The sequence below is a fragment of the Dermacentor albipictus genome, chromosome 1 (assembly GCF_038994185.2).
Source record: "Dermacentor albipictus isolate Rhodes 1998 colony chromosome 1, USDA_Dalb.pri_finalv2, whole genome shotgun sequence".
NCBI lineage: Eukaryota > Metazoa > Arthropoda > Arachnida > Ixodida > Ixodidae > Dermacentor > Dermacentor albipictus.
In genome coordinates, this window is record NC_091821.1 from 55069010 (window position 1) to 55086510 (window position 17501).

A 17501-nucleotide genomic window follows, 5' to 3' on the forward strand; every position below is an offset into this window, starting at 1 on the left:
GCTGACGAAATTTGTAAAACTGAATGGAAGCTAAATATGCACGGGGCTGATTAGATAGAGCCATATAGTCCCCAAAACGTTTGTCACCGAGTTGCTCCGATGTAATATGTTACGCGAACAGCATGAGCAGCGAGAAGAGCTGCCGAAAATAACCCGGCTCTTGTAAAACAAAACGCCGCTTAGGAAAACGCCATGTGCTGTGCTTCAACGGAAACGCGTGTCCCGCACGGTGACAGGTGCCGCAGCCGCACACTCTTCCTCTCCATCTTCTGGTCGAGCACGCTGCGCGAAACTCCAGCGGAAGCAGATGAGGAGGGGGTGGGGTATACTACCTTACATAAAAAAACAAAGAAAGAGGGCACGTATCAATACGCGTGACGTGGCCGGTTCGGCTGTGGTGTGGAACTCCCACAGTCCACCACGCCCTCTTACTGTCTGCCTGTCCGTCCTATCTCTCTCTCTCTCTGTGTCTTGGTTAAACTCTGGGAGGGGGGCGAGGCAAAGCGGAAACGCCTTGTTTACGTTGCGTCCGAGCCAAGTTTTGAGCGGCCTGTGTCTCCCTGGCCGCTCGAGAGGGGATGGCTGAGCCGCCGTCGCCACGCGCGCGCAGCTTCCGAAATGCGCAGCGGGTGCTCGAAAATATGCCCCGCCGCGCGATTCGGTCGCCGGTTCGCGGCCGCGACCCCGGCTTTCTGCTCCAGGAAAAGAAACTCGGCCAGGAGGTGAACAAGCGGCATTTTAGGCCATGGCCGATTCCTTTCTCTCTCATGCTGCCCGAACCCTTTTGGAACAGCAAGGCGCGTTATTACAAACGCCGTTTGCAGATTTGCAGCGCTCAGCGTATTTAGCCGCATTTGCTTGCAAAGGTTGCCGGAACCACTTTTCCTGCGCCGAAGGAAATCTACACTTTATTCCCTTTCTTTTTTTTTCAAAAATCTTACTCGCTTGTCGATGTCGGCCCGGAACAACCTTTGAGTTGTTTATTTGTTGTAATTATATTTCATAGTAGTAGCAGTAGTAATATGTTGCAGATAGGGAAGGAAAAAAAGAAAGAGAAAGGCCACGACCGCCGTAACTGTCTTTCAGTGGACGCCTGAATTATCCGGGGGCAACGGAAAACGCTCGAAGTATATCTCGCAAAGACACAGCAGGCAGGGACAGTTGCCTGTCCCCACAACTCAGTCTTCCTCTGTGACCCGCAGGCGCTATACATCGTCCACTCTCATCAATGCACGTAAGCAGTGAATGGCCACTGCCGTCAGTCAGTGTGAAATCAAGCGAGGACAAAATAACTCTTCTATGGCAAACGGCGCACAAACGCGTGATTGGTTTACCTACGCATCCGATATCTCTGGGCGCTGGTTTCGTTACTGCAGCGCAGCGAGCGAACGTCACATCGCGTTCGCTGCATTCTTAATATTCCATGTAACCAATTTCTTCGTCATTCTTGACAATGTACCTTTACAATGATGGGTGCCAGGTTTAGCTATACTGCAAACTGGATACTTCTGGCGCCTTTTAAGTCTCCAAGGGATTTAAGTCCTCTTATACTTCGATATTTCTTGCCTGTATATTTACGGCCAATGTCAAGTCAACCTATCAATATCAAATCGCAGAAATGCTATATGATCGGCAGCTAGGCTCTCCCCTCCCCTTCACACACACGTTATATCTATCTCACTCTCTCTCTCTCTCTATATATATATATATATAGCAGCAGTATGGTTCCAGCTACAGTGTTTGTTCTCAGATTCTCTGCGCTGCTCAACTGAGTGGTAACTGAAAGGCGTCTCTCATATTTACAGCGAGGGCTGTGAAGTACGGCCTGCGGCGCTTATTTAGCCCCAGCTTGGATGGTTTATTTATTGAAATAATTTTTCATTTATAGCCTGTCGTTTGGTCACTCCTGGCGGCGAATTTCACACACACACACACACACACACACACACACACACACACACACACACACACACACACACACACACACACACATATATATATATATATATATATATATATATATATATATATATATATATATATATATATATATATATATATATATATAGAGGAATATGCCGAATTCCGGGATACATCGAACCGTTTTCACCCCCCCCCCCCCGCCTCCAGTTGAGCTGCGTAGTTTTGCCACATTATATGGGACGCTGTTGTTCATGCAGAACTGTATGCTAGACCCGGAGAGAGGGCAGTGGTTAAATAGCATTACAAATCGTGTTTCTGCAGATGAGCTCAAGTGGTTAAAACCAGATTACAGATCGCCAGAAACTGTAGTCTTACGCATACTTTAGCTTTTGAATGAATTTATGACGAATCTCCGGAATCGCGTTTCAGTCGGACTTCAAGCATTAGGAGTTGCAGCTTCCTTTTTTTTTAAAGCACGAAATGCTTTTAGCTCTCGTTGTCGGCGACCTTCAAGTGACCTTGAGCCAAAAGCCCGAGCCGTTATCCGGGCAAGTTGCGAGAACAAAATGAGATCATCTGGGCAACCAGTCAAAAATTAGAACGGCCTCTGGTCCCCCAACCCTTGGTACATGACCGTGTTGCATACGCTAGTTACTGCCCAAACAAGTTACAAAAATATTACTTCCGAGTTTTCCTAATGTTTGTTCACAATATCGCTCAAGCTGTAGCTTCCAGTGGGCCGAAATTATTATTTGTCATTTCCAATAGCGACGTTCAAAAGGCAGATACAGGGCACCATATACTTCATTGTCATATTTTGGCGTTGTGACAGGGTTGCCTGTGTTGAACGCCAGCGGTCCGTGAGTTCCGCGGCGCGGGTTTTGTGCCGCTTCGAGAGGTGGCGCCACGCTGCGTGGCGCCACCTCTCGAAGGTGAATATATATATATTCACCTCTCGAACTTACTCGCAAGACGGTCCTTCGTACTAATGAATTTTCAGCATTTTTTTCCGAACGCTTACGAAACCGGGAAAAAAAGGTATTTGAATTGGTAAAAAATGCTCTACATGCTGTATGCAATTACATCGACGAGTTATCCTCCTTATGAAATTGTTATGGTTAGCCCATTCTATTGTTGTTTCAGGGAAGAGGTACTATATTCGAGGCAGAGCCTGTAATATGGATACTAAGAGGAATTCGGAGGAATACCTAACTTTCGGGCTTCTTCATGTAAAATAAGGACTGCAAATCTTTCTACGTAGTTGTTTGCGGTGCGTGGCCATGTGAAAATCGTATTGACGGGTTGTTGCAGCCAATCATGAATTCCATGCCGATTAACGATGATATGGAACCTGTGCAGCGGTAGAACGTGAGGCGCCTCGTTGCATCTCTCTCACATGAGACGCAGTGTGTTTTAACGAACGCGTCCTATATCTGTATACAGGTGTGCGGCATGTATGCGAAGGAAGGAAGTAAGGAAAAAGTGGAGAAGGAAATGCAGGGAGGTTAACCAGTTTAGCTTAACCGGTTTGTTACCCTACGCATGGGAGAGGGATGGGGGTGATGAAAGATGGGGAAGGGGGAGAGAGAGCACATAGCACAGCACACACACATCGTCCGTTAGAGTCCATCAATCTGGCATGGTATGTGATATCACTGTCACAGCCGCTTGTCCAATCCCGTCTCTCAAAAGCCGTAGTCCATTCGTCGCCTTCACCTGCGATGTCTTCTGTCGGCGGCATGTGAAAATCGTGTCGAGGGACAATGGTCTAGAGTCAAGGTGAGCTAGAACGGATGCCAGGGACTGTCGCGAAAATTCACAATCTGATGAGGAGGTTCAGGTCAGATCGTTAGTGGGTGAAAAATATTGTAAGCCTAGCGAGCGAAGTGAGCTAGATCGGTTAGGGTATAAGCTAAAGGCCTAAAAGTTGTATTGCCCAGTTTTGGCTGGTTCCTAACAAAGCCTACACAAGGGGCGACAAGACTGTCATTACGTCTGTGGAGGTATTGAGACAAGCGAACACATTTATGATCAGCGCCCTGCAAATCGCAGCTAAGTTGAAATTTTGATAGCATTTTACGTCCGAACTTTCGGGGTTCACGCGAATTGGAAGTTCGCTAGCGCTGGATGTTCGACGTCAGCCTCAGGAGACAACGTTGAGCTTGGCAGAATTGCTTTGCTCTTGAGATAACCCTACATAGGTCTACGATGTCAATTGCCCATGTCTTGCTGCAGAGGGCACAGCACCCTTCGATCGATGTAAGCGGGCGTCGCTCGGTCATCGTCTGGCCGCGGCGACGAAGGCAGCAGATCACGCGGCATTTCGCCTGTGGCTGCACTCGGATCACTGCAGAGAGAGCGGCAGCTGTTTGTCGCCGGCTCCCCGAGGCAAGGAATGCCGGGCGGCCCTGTTGTCGTGCGCACGGAATCGAACGCTCACCGCCGGCGTCGCGAGCGAGAAGGCAGGAGGAGGCGGGGTCGGCGGCGCATCAGGCGAGCGCGCACGTGCGCGCATGCGCTGTGGTTGCTTTCCTTGGCCGTCCTTGGCGCGGTGTCTGGCGAGCAGTGAGCGCTCGTCCTCCGCCGGCGTCAGTTGGCCGCAGTCTGTTCCGCGCGCGAACGGCGTTTACTCGCGCTCGTCGCTTTTCCCTCTCCGTGCTACACAAGCCGGCGCAGCAGTTGCCGGCCGGCGTTCTCGGACCGGCGCCGTTTTTCCGGCGCTCCTCTGTCACCGCTTCTCAGTCGAGTCGGGAACTCCGTGGCGGTCAGTCGACTGGCATCGAGGTGAGCTGATGCTTCATTGATCGTCTCTCTCTTGTAACCGCTGACAGCATTGGGGAAGGGGGACTCCTTCTTTTTTTCGTCAAAAGACCCTGCCGATATTTGCGCTGATCTTCGTCCCCGTTCAGCGCTTTTGTCTTCTCGCAGAGCTTACCGAACTGTCACCGCTGCTATGTACCGGGAGGTTTTGTCAAGCCTGAAACAGAGCATAATACGCATGTTTAGAGTTTGATCTCGCTTGTTGCCGGGGGCATCTCATGCGCTCTGTCATCGGCGCATCAAGACTCCGCATCAGGGCTAACGTAGTGTTCTTTCCTTCGCCACTCTTGTGTTGGTATTTACGAACGTTTAACTATATCCGAATTGTGTGTATGACTTTCTTTTTTTTCTTAATTTCTTTCTCGTGGCAGGCTCAATATACGTCGGATGTTCGACGTTGATGTTTTCAGAATCTGGTTCCTCCCAGAGCGGCGTAACTTGGCGCTTTTATTGCGGGTTACTGGCTGCGTTCTACTTTATTCTTTTGTTACATCTTTGTAATAGGTGCCTGCTATGTCGTCCTGTTTGTCGCAATTTTCAGTACAGTTTACATCACCAACGCAGCAGCCGGCTGCGTTGCGCTACAATGTTTAGCTTGTATCAACGTTTTATAAAGATTGCCTTAGCAGCTCGCCGCAGAAACCTTCAGACAAACCGTTTTATGCTGACACACACGGGCGGCGCGCTGATGCACCTAAGTGTGTAAACTACTCTTGCCAGCGTAAATCTTCGAGCCTGCCGATGAAGGTTTTCGGCTGGCGCCATTTGTAGCGGCGAATTTATTATACGCGAAGCGACAATAAAATAACTGAAGTACTGGTATAGCGACGGTGGCATTGCTTGCAGCCGTGGGCATATTGCGCGGTAGCACCACTGCCCGCTGCTCTCCCTCCATCCTTTTCGTGGCCGTAGATCGTCTGCTCTCACGCTCGCAGCTGCTTTCCTCTGGCCAGCGGCGGCACCCATCAATCAGCGCGAGGTGCTGCATTGCTGCAGCTTGCGCCGACGAGGGAACAAAGCCTGTCTTGGCGCCTCACTGCCGGCCGCGTTGAGAGGCCCGGATCACCCTCCCCCTCATTATTTTTATTAATTTATTTTACTCGGCAATATCTACTGTTATTTGCAGCCGATCTTTGTGTAGTAAGGCAAGACAGTGTTGAGCATAAGGCACGGGCACGAAAAAAGCTTCTTGACTCAATACCAGACCATCTATGCACGCAGAGCCTGAAATAGACCTGTCCCCCGCTGTCTTCGTTAACGCAGGCGCATCTGCTCGCGAACTGGGTGCTCCAGTCGCTAGGAAATTATTTCTCCCGACGTCATGCAAGAAGACCCTGATCGCAGTCCGCTTGTTTTGCAACAATCTGAAAAAAAAAAGTCACCGACAATTACGATACTCCTTTATGGGAAATTTGAGCGCAGCTCTATACGTGTTTTCATTTCGCTATATATATTGGCTGGCGCAGACAAGCGTACGTGTGGTCTCTAGCCGTCATCGCCGCGGATTCCGTCTTGCGCGGAACTACGCTTCTCACCTTTTCGCCATACCCTCATCCTCCGCTTTCCTCCTTGCGCTTCGCTGTCGCCGTCTTTCATCCTTCGCTGCGCTCTTTTGCTCGTTTACGAGGGACGCCGACGCTCGCCGCAGGAACGGGCGCCTACCGCTCTATAAGTTAAAAGCTGCTTTGACTGCGCGCGCACTTACAAAGGCTTTCTTCGAACCTATGTGTGTAAACGAATGTTACTGTGTTTCGCAAGGCTAAATATGGAATTCAAGGCTTTCATCGGGATCAGACAGATGCGCCATGACTTTTGCGGTCGGGTGAAATCGACTACGTGTTTTTGTCTCCCCCGCAGTGCTGCCGACTGAAGGACGTCTTAGCATTCACGATGTAGCAGAGAGGAACGAATCTAAATTAACTTGCGCTGTGCTTATCGAGAGGCTGGAATAGACTCAGTACGTGTTGTTGTTGCGAATCTATATAGGTGACCATGGCTTTTCAAGGTGCCTAAAGGATGGCTTTTCAAAGTGTCTGAAAGGCACCGGTTGATTTCATGCTTGGCCTAAGGAAAACAAAGAACAGTGTCGCGGAGTGCAAGCTTCCTGCGCAGTTATTGGGACGGCAGGTTCCGTAAGGGTTTCTGTTGACGATCTTGTGTTCATCGCGCGCAGCATGCGGTTGTCGGCCAATCGTGGAGAGACGTGAGTGGTGTGAGAGGCCGCACCTGATAGCGCCGATACTTCCCGAATGAATGTCCGGTGCAGTTCAAACGATCCTAGACTTCCTGCAGTACAGACAAGCATCGCCATCATCTGTTTTACTGCCTCCCGTACGTCACTCACCTTCGACGGATGCCACCCGCGGCTTCTGTCCACGGTCGAAGTGAATAAACAATGAACCTGCATGATCGCGCACACGCTTCGGGGAAGCTCGCTTTTTTTCTCTTCTTTCATATGTTGAGAGGATCGCGTTGAACACTCCTCCGGCCTACTGCAGGCGAATCCCGTGCACACGTTTAAACATGTGACCTTGTTTACAAGATCGCTAGGTAAACAGGCGGAATCGAAACGAGGCGTTGCAGACTCGTCGCTCTGCACACGTTGCGCGGGGCGGCCGTGCACGGCGGCCCTGCGCCGCTCTCAATAAGCGTATTGTAGCAACGGCAGCCTTATCGTTGCGCTGCACGCCGATACGCGAGCTCTCGCTTAACGCGGCGTGCGCGTTCGCATACTGTCGAGGAGTTCAGCGTATACGTGCGAGCTGTGTTAACATAACCCGCGTCTGACCGCCCACTTGTCGGGCCGTTATTTATGGGTTATGTTGGCAGAGCTGTTCCGACGCTTCCCCCGTACCGTGGTTTGCATGCGATGTCCACATCGCCTCTTGCGGTGGTATGTATGGTGTAGAGCGGAACGTGTGGGATCATCGTAGACTCAGGTCTAGGCAGACCGCGCACTTTTATTTGTCTACTCTGGTTCACAAGGTACGAGTGCAAGTGTTTTGCAACATCTGACGAAGGACGATGTCCGCTCGGAACACTAGCACAGAACAGGCATTTTCCCGATCGCAGTAGCACCGTTTAAGAGATCAACATGGCTGGCTTACTGCAATATATCGAAGTTCAATACATTTTTTTTTTATGGGGTTTTACGTGCCAAAACCACTTTCTGATTATGAGGCACGCCGTAGTGGGGGACTCCGGAAATTTTGACCACCTGGGGTTCTTTAACGTGCACCTAAATCTAAGTACACGGGTGTTTTCGCATTTCGCCCCCATCGAAATGCGGCCGCCGTGGCCGGGATTCGATCCCGCGACCTCGTGCTCAGCAGCCTAACACCATAGCCACTGAGCAACCACGGCGGGTTCCAATACATTAAAGAACGATATATATATATATATATATATATATATATATATATATATATATATATATATATATATATATATATATATATATATATATATATATATATATATATATATGTGTGTGTGTGTGTGTGTGTGTGTGTGTGTGTGTGTGTGTGTGTGTGTTGCACGAGCACGCGAAATAGGGGTATAGGACCTTCAGAGAATAATGCAAGAAGACTTATACAGCAAAGGCGTTGCTCTTGACCAGCGAATACGGCGTGTTTCAGCGAACATAGGGAATTTCAGAACAAAATTCGAAATTGCGCAATAATCGCGCAAAGGCTCTTAAACTGAATTACTGTAACTTTGTAATTATTGCTCGAGCGCACGAGATGCAGTTGTGGTATTGAATTTGTTCCCTTCGTGCTGATTGAAACTGAAAGCCATCGGCTGCGACCTACCCTCAGGGAAGCGCCACTTCACCATTCCTTCTGTCCGCCATAAGGCTGTCGCGCGGGTCAATTGGTGGGTAAAGGTGAGCGTTCCGGATCACACGGTAACGGTGTCATCGCAAGAGGAAGCAAACTGGGAAGCATGGGACTGAAGAGTCGGAACACTTGTCCAGATTACGAAGTGAGCGCGTGTGTAACGGAACCGCGTTCCCGTTGAGCGCAACGCTTACGGTGCGTGCTTAGGTCTCTATCTATAGCTGATAAGGGCCGCGCCCCTTAGCGTGCCAGATAACGCGGCATCCAGAAGATAGCACAGGGAAGCCAAAGAACGGGGCCTTTCGACAAAGGGCGAATTTGTCTCGAGTCAGTAGCGACCATGTGCACCTGAGGTCGTTATCAAAGGCAGGCGACTAGTCGAGCTATGCCCCCCCCCCCTTTTCTTTCTTTTTTTTATTTTGTTACCTCTCGAAGGCCAGATTAGAGTCCAGTTACCTCCAAAAAAGAGTGGTCTCTTGAGAATAGCTCGTATTATCTGGTGCATGCCGAGAGGTTGCGCGGGCGACCCATCCGGCTTTTTATTGTTCGCCTTATTCTTGTCCAGAATGGACGCGTACTGGCAGGTGCACACACGCTGCTATCTCGTTTCGTGCGGTGGCCGATAGCGCATGATTACGCTCTTGAAAAGCAGCGCGCGCCAGTTGGGCGTATGGTATACATGGCCACCGAGACTCCTACCGGATGATGGCGAGACGCAACCCCATGCCGACACGGCGTCTGGTATCGCCGCGTGGTCTTGAACGCGTGAGCGGCTACCGGATGACGGTGAGGCTCGGTTCCAGTTTCACAGGCATCGATTCTCACCGCGATGTCGGCGCCTGGTCTTGAAACCCGCACTCTGGTTCGAGGTATAATGTGTCTGTCCGTGGGACGCCGCCGGATGGTGACGAGGCGGCGCAACTCCGGTTTCAATATTCTTCCATTGTGTTGCGCGCATGCGCTATGATGCCGCCGCGTGGTCTTGAGTGCACGACGTATACGGGCAGGATGAAGGACGATGACGCACCGAACCTCTGTTTCGCCGACCCCGGTTCGTACGGTGGCGGCCCCGCGTGGTATTGGAAAATAACCCGCTCGTAGTATGTGTAGTGGGACCACGGGGCGCTGCCGGACCATGCGCCGGATGGACTCCGGTTCCATCTCCATAGAGGTAAAACGCGCGTAAAGCGTGTCGTGTGGCCCACGTTCGTCTCGTCGTGTTCCGGTCCTTGCTTTGATGGCGTTCACCGCGCGCGCCATCATCATCTCGGCGTCATAATAAGGCATGCGATCGTGACGACGAGACCCTCGCGTGATCTGCTTACAGGACGCGCTGCCTCGCAGAGTGTACTGCTTACAGGATATAATTCATATACGTGCAGGCATAGCAAAAGAGAGAGAGAGAGATGTTTATCATCAAGTAGCCACAGATAAAGCAGACTTCTAAGTTGGCTTTCTAGCGACATTTTCTTAGCTCATTTCACGACTTATGGGGAGTGTGTATAGGACTACTTTCACTTGACTCTTTATAGTAAAGCGTCGGAATTGCTTTCCGTGAGTTATTTCCATGACCAGGTTATATGCTTTTAAAGAGACACTAAAGATAAACACTAAATCAGTTTAGACTGACGGATAATTAATTCCAAACTTTATGTTCGTTAATTTTACGGTGGGTGTTTGCCGTTACTAGAAGAGAAAATGGAGGCAAAACCTCGCATGTTTCGAATTTCGCGCCGGAACGCCTGCGCCTGTGCGTCTGTGTGACGTCATTTATTGCGCCGTCTTTTCTCGCATTTCGGCTGATGTGGCGCAGTAAAATATGCAGAAACACGTGCTAATGTCTGTCTGTGGCTCTTTTCGAATACAATGTGGTGTATCTTTATCGATAACGCAGACGCTTTAAAATATAGGACGTCACGACGAGCTGGTGCGGGGACTTTCATCGTCAACTGGCATTCGGGTTTGCGTTTCTTTCTGGCCTGTCAAGCCTCCTCTCGAACTAAGAATGGTATTGTAGAGGAGGCAGTTCTCTAAAACAGCTCCACATAGTCTTCGTTTTAGTATTCCTTTAAGAGACAATGATGTGGTGGTTCCGAGCAAACCTTCGGCACGTGAGCCGTACAACACGGACAGAGAAAGGCCGAAGCGTTGCTGGGTTGTCACTGGTGTGTGATGACGTGTTGCGGCTTAGTTTGACCCGTAGAAATTCAGCAATGAGTCCAATTCACTGCAAACTGCTCGGCACAGTTACGGACAGTGGCTTGCCTTAGTGGAAAATACTAAAAGACGCACTGTTGGGAGTCGGGCGAAGCGCGTCATTAGCTGTGCTTGTGCCATCGAGGCGTCTTTAGTTGGCGTCACTTTCCACCACGTTCTGGGCGCAACAGCGGCAGCCGTGCGCCGTGATCGACTGGAAGGAAGCCTTCGACGCGCTCTGTCCGCTGACACTCCTGAAGGCGGCCAGAGGCCGTTGGAACCGGGTGCCCGACGCAGACTTCTCGGCAGGGTCGGTTGTGAGCACGCTTCGCTTGACTACCGGTCAATCTGTTTACTCGCTGTCGGCACGCCTTTGCCCCGTCTCATGACTTCGAACAGCAGCCGTCGCGCTAGTCCTACGCCCCTCGCACATTTTCAAGCAGCATTCGGGGAACGCCATAACTTGATACGCAAGTTCCTCGTGATTGAAAAAACGCGCGTGTGCACACGCTTCCGTGTCGCCTTTCTCTTCCACGGTCACTTGAAGAATACGACTCGTACTTGGAGGGAAAATAGCGACATAAAACCACACAAATACTAAAAGACTTCGGTATCAAAATTACATGCCTTGGCTACCGTCCAGTTCGACCACCTGACCTAACGCACTTGACGCATGATCCTCTGCGCGGCCGCCCGCCCCTGTGCTTCATGCAGGCGGCACGCACACATATATATTGTAAGGAAGAAGAAGTGCGCCGAGCTCCGCAGCCGGATCGCCAGCGCTACTGAAGTGGGGCTCGGGCTAGACGCTGCTCCTGGTGTGACTGGCTAAGCATACGCTGCTGCGTCTTCTTGTCCGCGTCCTTCGTGTAGTCCACAGCCGTGTCGGACTTCTTTGTCATAATTGGTGGAGAGAGAAAGCAAGACAGAAAGAAATTACACGCTTGTATGGTCTGCCATAACAACAAGCAGAGAAGACGCAACCATTATTCGACGAGCAAACATGTGCTTACAGTGCATTCGTGTGCAGTGTGTCCGTATCACTATACGGACACTGCGTAAAAGGCCATCGTGGATCACTTTTCTGCATCTACCGGAAAACAATCGCACACTGTGTCTGCGGGCCCAAGGGTCTTTAGCCAGTAAAGCTGCGCCTCAGCAGCTCGAAGCAGTGAATCGTGCCGCCGGAGACTCTAGGACAGATCAGATGCTTCCCGTTAAACACTTCGATACTGTGTTGCGCGATAATTTGCAAAGAGAGAGAACTGCTCCGTAGTCGCCAGCTGGCAGGCCTCAGCCGTGCCTAGACGCATTCCTCTGCTGCGCGCCACGATACCATAACTGAACACTGAAACTGTCCTCTTGCGGCTCCTGGAGCTTATCTAAACGCAAGTGTTACAAAAACGCCAGCAACTCGGAAGCATGGTCGCTATTCTGCTCACGACATGCGCACTTCAAAAGCTGCGTCAGTTATGTTTAACCGAATCCTCCAGAAGTAACGGAACTTCATCCTGAAGCACGTTCACAGCGCCCAACTCGTCCATCCCAAGTCTAAGTTTGATGATACACTTTCATGCCAGAAGGGTTATCTTTTGTCGTTATAAAAATGGTGCTGCTGGTTGGACGTAGGTCGCATCAACTTGAATAGAGCAACCTTTGCAGTGAGCATGAGGAAATTGCGAAGCCGGAACCAACGTTTTCCATTTTGGAAACTTTCTTCTTTTTGAGAATCATTTTGTCCAGTAATAATAATAACGCTTATTATTTGCCCTGTTTACGTGAAACCACCGAGAACGATACCAGCGCCTGTGTCTGAGCGACGCGTGGCGTATTCCGAGGCTGCCGTCGTCTGCAGCGCCGCGTTTGCCCACAACCGCTGTGGCCTCTAGTCATGCGAGCCGCTGTAGATGGACAAAAGCAGCGTAGTCATCCCGCCAGAAAGTGCATGTATAATTATCTCTTTCGGGAATAAGAAAGCCTCTATACAGGGCTGCATCGGACTTCTTCCTCTGATAGCTCTTTGCAAAAGAAACTGCCCCTCTAGGCACTTCCGCTCGGCGTTACCGCCGGGTCGGAAAGATGATGGCGTAAATGTGCACGTGCCTTGTTCTCTTTTGTATGGTCGCGGCGCTACCTGCAGTGCGCCGACTCGTTTCCCCGCTAAGCCGATTTTCGCGAGAGCTTCGAGTGTATACAGAAGTGGAATGGGCGTCTTTCCCCCGCCGCCGGGGGGGGGGGGGGGGGGGGCGAAAGTGAGAAGAATTGCATATGAGGCAGGCGTATCACGGTGCGAAAGGCCTCGACCCCGTTTCGTCCGCGTGTTTACGTGTCTTTGCCCCCCTCCGCCCGTAATAGACTGCTCGGAACCGCACAACGTGTCTGACGCGACGACCCCGGCGCTCGGGGCGAAGGACGGTTTCTGAGAAGGGCATGCTCAGTACACTGTGGCCGAACCCTTTGTGCGCCACGTCGTGGTCGCTGGAAAGTGTGCTTGTGACGTCGTCCCTGCTTTATGGCTACCTGTACCTAAAGCCCCTTTACCTGTACCTGCCAGTCCTTCGGGCGCACGATCGCACGGACGCAGGCATGGATACACCCACGCGTGCATAAACGTTTGCAGCCTGAATGTCCAGCGAGAAGGAACGTCAAATAGTGGATGTTCGCACTCGCTGGACATTCATGCTCCGTCTGATCGCGCAGAAGGGGTATCATATTTTGTCTCGCGGAAGGCGCAGGTGCCATTCAGTACTGTATGTGCGGTGTCCTTCGCATTTTGGCTCTTGTGTAGGGGTGTGGATGGCAATTTTGGAAACTGAATTTGATAGTTGTGGCGCCGAAGCGAATGCGAGCCAAAAAGGGTGATGACACCGAATGGAGGAGCGACGACACCGGAATCGAATTGTTTTCGAATAATTTCCTAGTACGATGAAAACATATCGGGTAGTTAACTTCAGCATTGGGAACATGCTGCGGTGGCTTAGCGGCTGTGGCGTTGCGCTGCCAAGCACGAGGTCGCGGGTTCGACTCCTGGCCGCGGGGGCTGCATTTCGGTGGGGGCCAAACGAAAGAACGCTCGTGTGCCATGCATTGGCTGCATGCTAAAGAGAACCCCTCCAGGAGGTCAAAAATTAATCTGGAGTCCACACTGTACGACGTGGCTCCTAAACATGTCCTGGTTTGGGCTTGTAAAACCCCGGGATTTTATTATTATTTCTTTTTTTAACAATTGCGCTGGCCGGCTCTGTACCTCTGGAACACTGATTCGCGATATGGCGGGGAAATAACGGCAGTTTATTTCAGATACGTTTCTCAATCATCGACAGGAGCGCGTTATTCGAGAACTATTCAGAAAAAAATAAAAGAAAGAAAACTATTCGAAATTATGAATGCGGTTAGATTCGAGGACTCAAATATCAACTGATCGATTCGAATAGCAAGCTTTTTTCGTTTCGCTATTCAGAGTATTTGTACGTACCTACTATTGTTTTGATGTCCCGTTTGATGAAAATTAGTCGCCGCTTAAAGAGGGCCCCTCATCAGGTGTCGCCGTTTTCTGCTGACAAGCGCAGAGCATACAATGCGCGCAAACAATCGTGTTTGCCAAGAATTGCATCGCTACGCGCAGCGGAAAGGCCTGAAATTTCAATCCGAACGCCGTTTCCCCTTTCCCTCGCGGCGACCGCGCCCGAAGCTGGACGGTGACGTACTCGTGTCCCTGCGCCTACGTACTCGTGTCCGCAGTGTGACGTCGCTCGTGGTGACACGTGACTTCGAGAATTATTTTTCCAGGCAACACCTGTTATTTTTGTGATCTGTTGCTTGAATTGACGATCTGAAATTTAAAGGATAAATCACACAAACGGAATGTCTGCGTGTTTTTTGTTTTACTTCGCACCGAAGCAAGAGAGATGTACTTCGGCTTCGTTCTGCTTGTTCCCACGGGCGTGCAGGTCACGTGCGCAGGTATCGAAACTATGCCATTTTCTACTGTGTTCCAGCGCGTGATCATGATCTGCGATCCGCTTGTTCTGCCTCAGTATTAGTGTAGCACTGAACTATCCCGCTAGTACTGTGTCCTTGCGCACAGCGCGCAAAATCCTGCGGTGCGCGAAACGAGGCGATCACAACAGCTCGCGCGCAACGCCGTCAGCGAAAGTGCGCAGCGCAAAAAAAAAAAAAGGCGAGGAGAGAAAAAAAAAAATGAAGGCGGGGCCCGTGACGTGTGCGTCCGCGATCCTCCAGGTCCGGTATGGGAGAACGCAGGGAAGGAATTTCGCTTGCGCACGCTGGACGGGGTAAGTGGAGAGAGCGTCTATGTTTGCGGTGAAGCTCGCCTGCTGAAATCGTGGGGTCACGGCACTGAAATATTTCTCTCTTGGCATTTTTTTTTTGGCAGAACGTTTCCTAGATTACACGTAATAACTTCCAGCGTATAACCAAAATTTGCTATGGGGTCTGGTCAGGGGCCCTTTAAGGGAATCAAAAGTGGGCGAAAAGTATGGAGAGCGTAACAGTTTACACGACGCCCGGCTTTGATGATTCAGAGCTAATTGCCAGGATCCCACGCTCCTTCAGAGCGTCTTGGTCCCATTCGAATGCGCCGCCGTTTAGGTTACATCGCTAACTTGTACCTACGGCACGGGGTTGTGAAACTGACGTAAGAGGGTGCAAACATGCGCAGCTAGCGGGAATGTAAAAAAAAAAAAGAACGATCTGGGAATGCGCGCCGTTCAGCCTAGTATTTGTATTTTTCTCAGTGGGCACCGCGTACTCATATTTTCAGTTTGCAAGCTTTGAAACCGCGTGCCTTTGTTTATTGAAAAGCTAATGGCACTGACGACCGCTTACTGCAGGAAGTTGTGCTTGCATGTCGATCAAATGAGTCATCATCGGGTGGGAGCTGCCAGACTTGGTAGTAGCGTGTGCTGCTTGACGACCTGGCAATTCAGCATCAGGCCCAGCGCGACCGTTCAATCAAGTACTTGATCGAGTGTCTGTGTTAGTAGCTGCGAAACTTTCGTAACAGTTACAATTTCGAATGAATAGGTATTGTCTGGAGTCAGGGAACGCCTGTCGGATATGTGAATCTTCAACACAAAGGCTATACAGGTTGTACAAGGAATGATGAAAACATAAAGAAAAAGCGCACTCACTCTTGCAGCTTGTTGTAGATCGTTGACATTATGCCGATGTGTTGTCGTACCAACAGGTACGTACCCAGAATTTTTTTCCGGGGGGGGGGGGGGGCGACCCAAGGTAAATTTTCTGTGCAAATGAGGAGGGGAGTACCTTTACTAGTGTAAATGTGAATAATGCCCGCCGTTCGCCATAAAAACGCGTAAACCCGCAGAAGAGAAAGGAAATAAGGTGTATCTCACAGGTATACGCCTGTGAAATGGACCTCTCCTTTCTTTGGTAAACAAGGAACCACATCAAATGGACTCGCGCACGAAGAGCAGTGCCAAGAACAGATTTCTGGTAGTGTTTTTTTTTTAATTAGCTCTGGAATAAATACAGATAAATATATATTTGCGGAAAAATCGCAGTTTTTTTGGGCCCCTCGTTTACTGCTCAACCAAGTGCCAAAGCCGACTCGTATTGTTATTTGGGAAGTTGCGTAACGATGCGTGGCTGCCACTGCCGTACAACTGCATAGAGCGCAGGACGCTGCGGTTCTAGGCGTACTGCGCCTACCGCGGAAGGTGAGAAAAACACCCGCAAAAGCATAGCTGAGAAGTGGCTGCGTCAGGTGGTTAGACTGCTAACTGTAGAAGCGTCATTCAAGACACATAGAATCATTCTCCACTTCTGGTCGCGTTTTCTCTATTTCTTTTTAAATAAAAAGATGTTCATCCATAAATAGTTTCACAAGCAACGGTTCAATTTGTTAATTTTCGTTTTTCCTTCCAGTTTGGCTGTTGCCTCGGCTCTCTCTCTTAGTAGATCGCTTAATTTCTCAACTCCTTGCGACTCTTGTTTCCAGTTGCGAATTTCGCAAGAAAAATGCTGTACACTTACGGAAAAACCAGACGCGGTAACAGGTCACATTAATATTCCTTATGGGTTTAACAGCCTAAACAAAAGTTGAACTAACGAAGCAACAGCGATGCGCGTGACCGTTGCAACAGATGGTGACAACTGAACGCATCTCCAGTTAATCGCGCCGGCACCGAATCGATGAGAAAACTGGCCTTCACACCCCAGGAGATGCCGATAACTACCGCGATCCAAACGGGAGTGAAAAAGGCAGCAACATGTTGAGCGCATAATAGTTGTCGAGTCTCAAGATTGAGTTGGCGGCGCTTTAGCAATGTGTGTAAGGAGTAGTGGCGCGGGCACGCCCCCTCCCCCCCCCCCCCCTGGGTACGTGCCTGCGTACCAATGTCCATTAAATAAGCTTGTGCCGATGAGCTTATGAGCGATGAAAGTAGCACTGATTCGCGTTTTTGAAAAAGCACTTTTGGAACGGCTACGTGACTGTCTTACTTTGTTGCGCCAGCTCCGGTAGGGTGCTGGTGCTGGCATTCTAGCCACCTGCGAGACGTCAAAATTTTTTGAAAGCCATCGAGATGGCGGCGATAACAGCGAGCCGGTCTCCACCTTGTTCGTCAGCGTAAATATTGTGACACATTTAATTGCGGGCATCCTTTGTCGACAGTGTGGGTTGTATATCTGCCAAGTTATTCTACGTCTTTCGACAGCCCGTCGCCAACCCTTTACGCG

The 17501-nt window shown here is 50.2% G+C and overlaps 1 protein-coding gene across 5 annotated transcripts in view; it reads left to right on the forward strand.

Moving 5' to 3' along the window:
• LOC135899348 (protein FAM13B) overlaps positions 1-17501 on the forward strand; it is a 167309-nt gene that overhangs the window by 105983 nt on the left and 43825 nt on the right. For 4 of the 5 annotated variants that reach the window (XM_065428592.1, XM_065428594.1, XM_070521109.1 and 1 more), the window contains exon 1: positions 4480-4707. The exons of the other annotated variant lie outside the window; for it this stretch is intronic. The gene's annotated coding sequence lies outside the window, so the exon portion shown is untranslated. Of the gene's footprint in view, positions 1-4479; positions 4708-17501 lie in introns of those variants that run through there. 5 annotated transcript variants of the gene reach the window in all.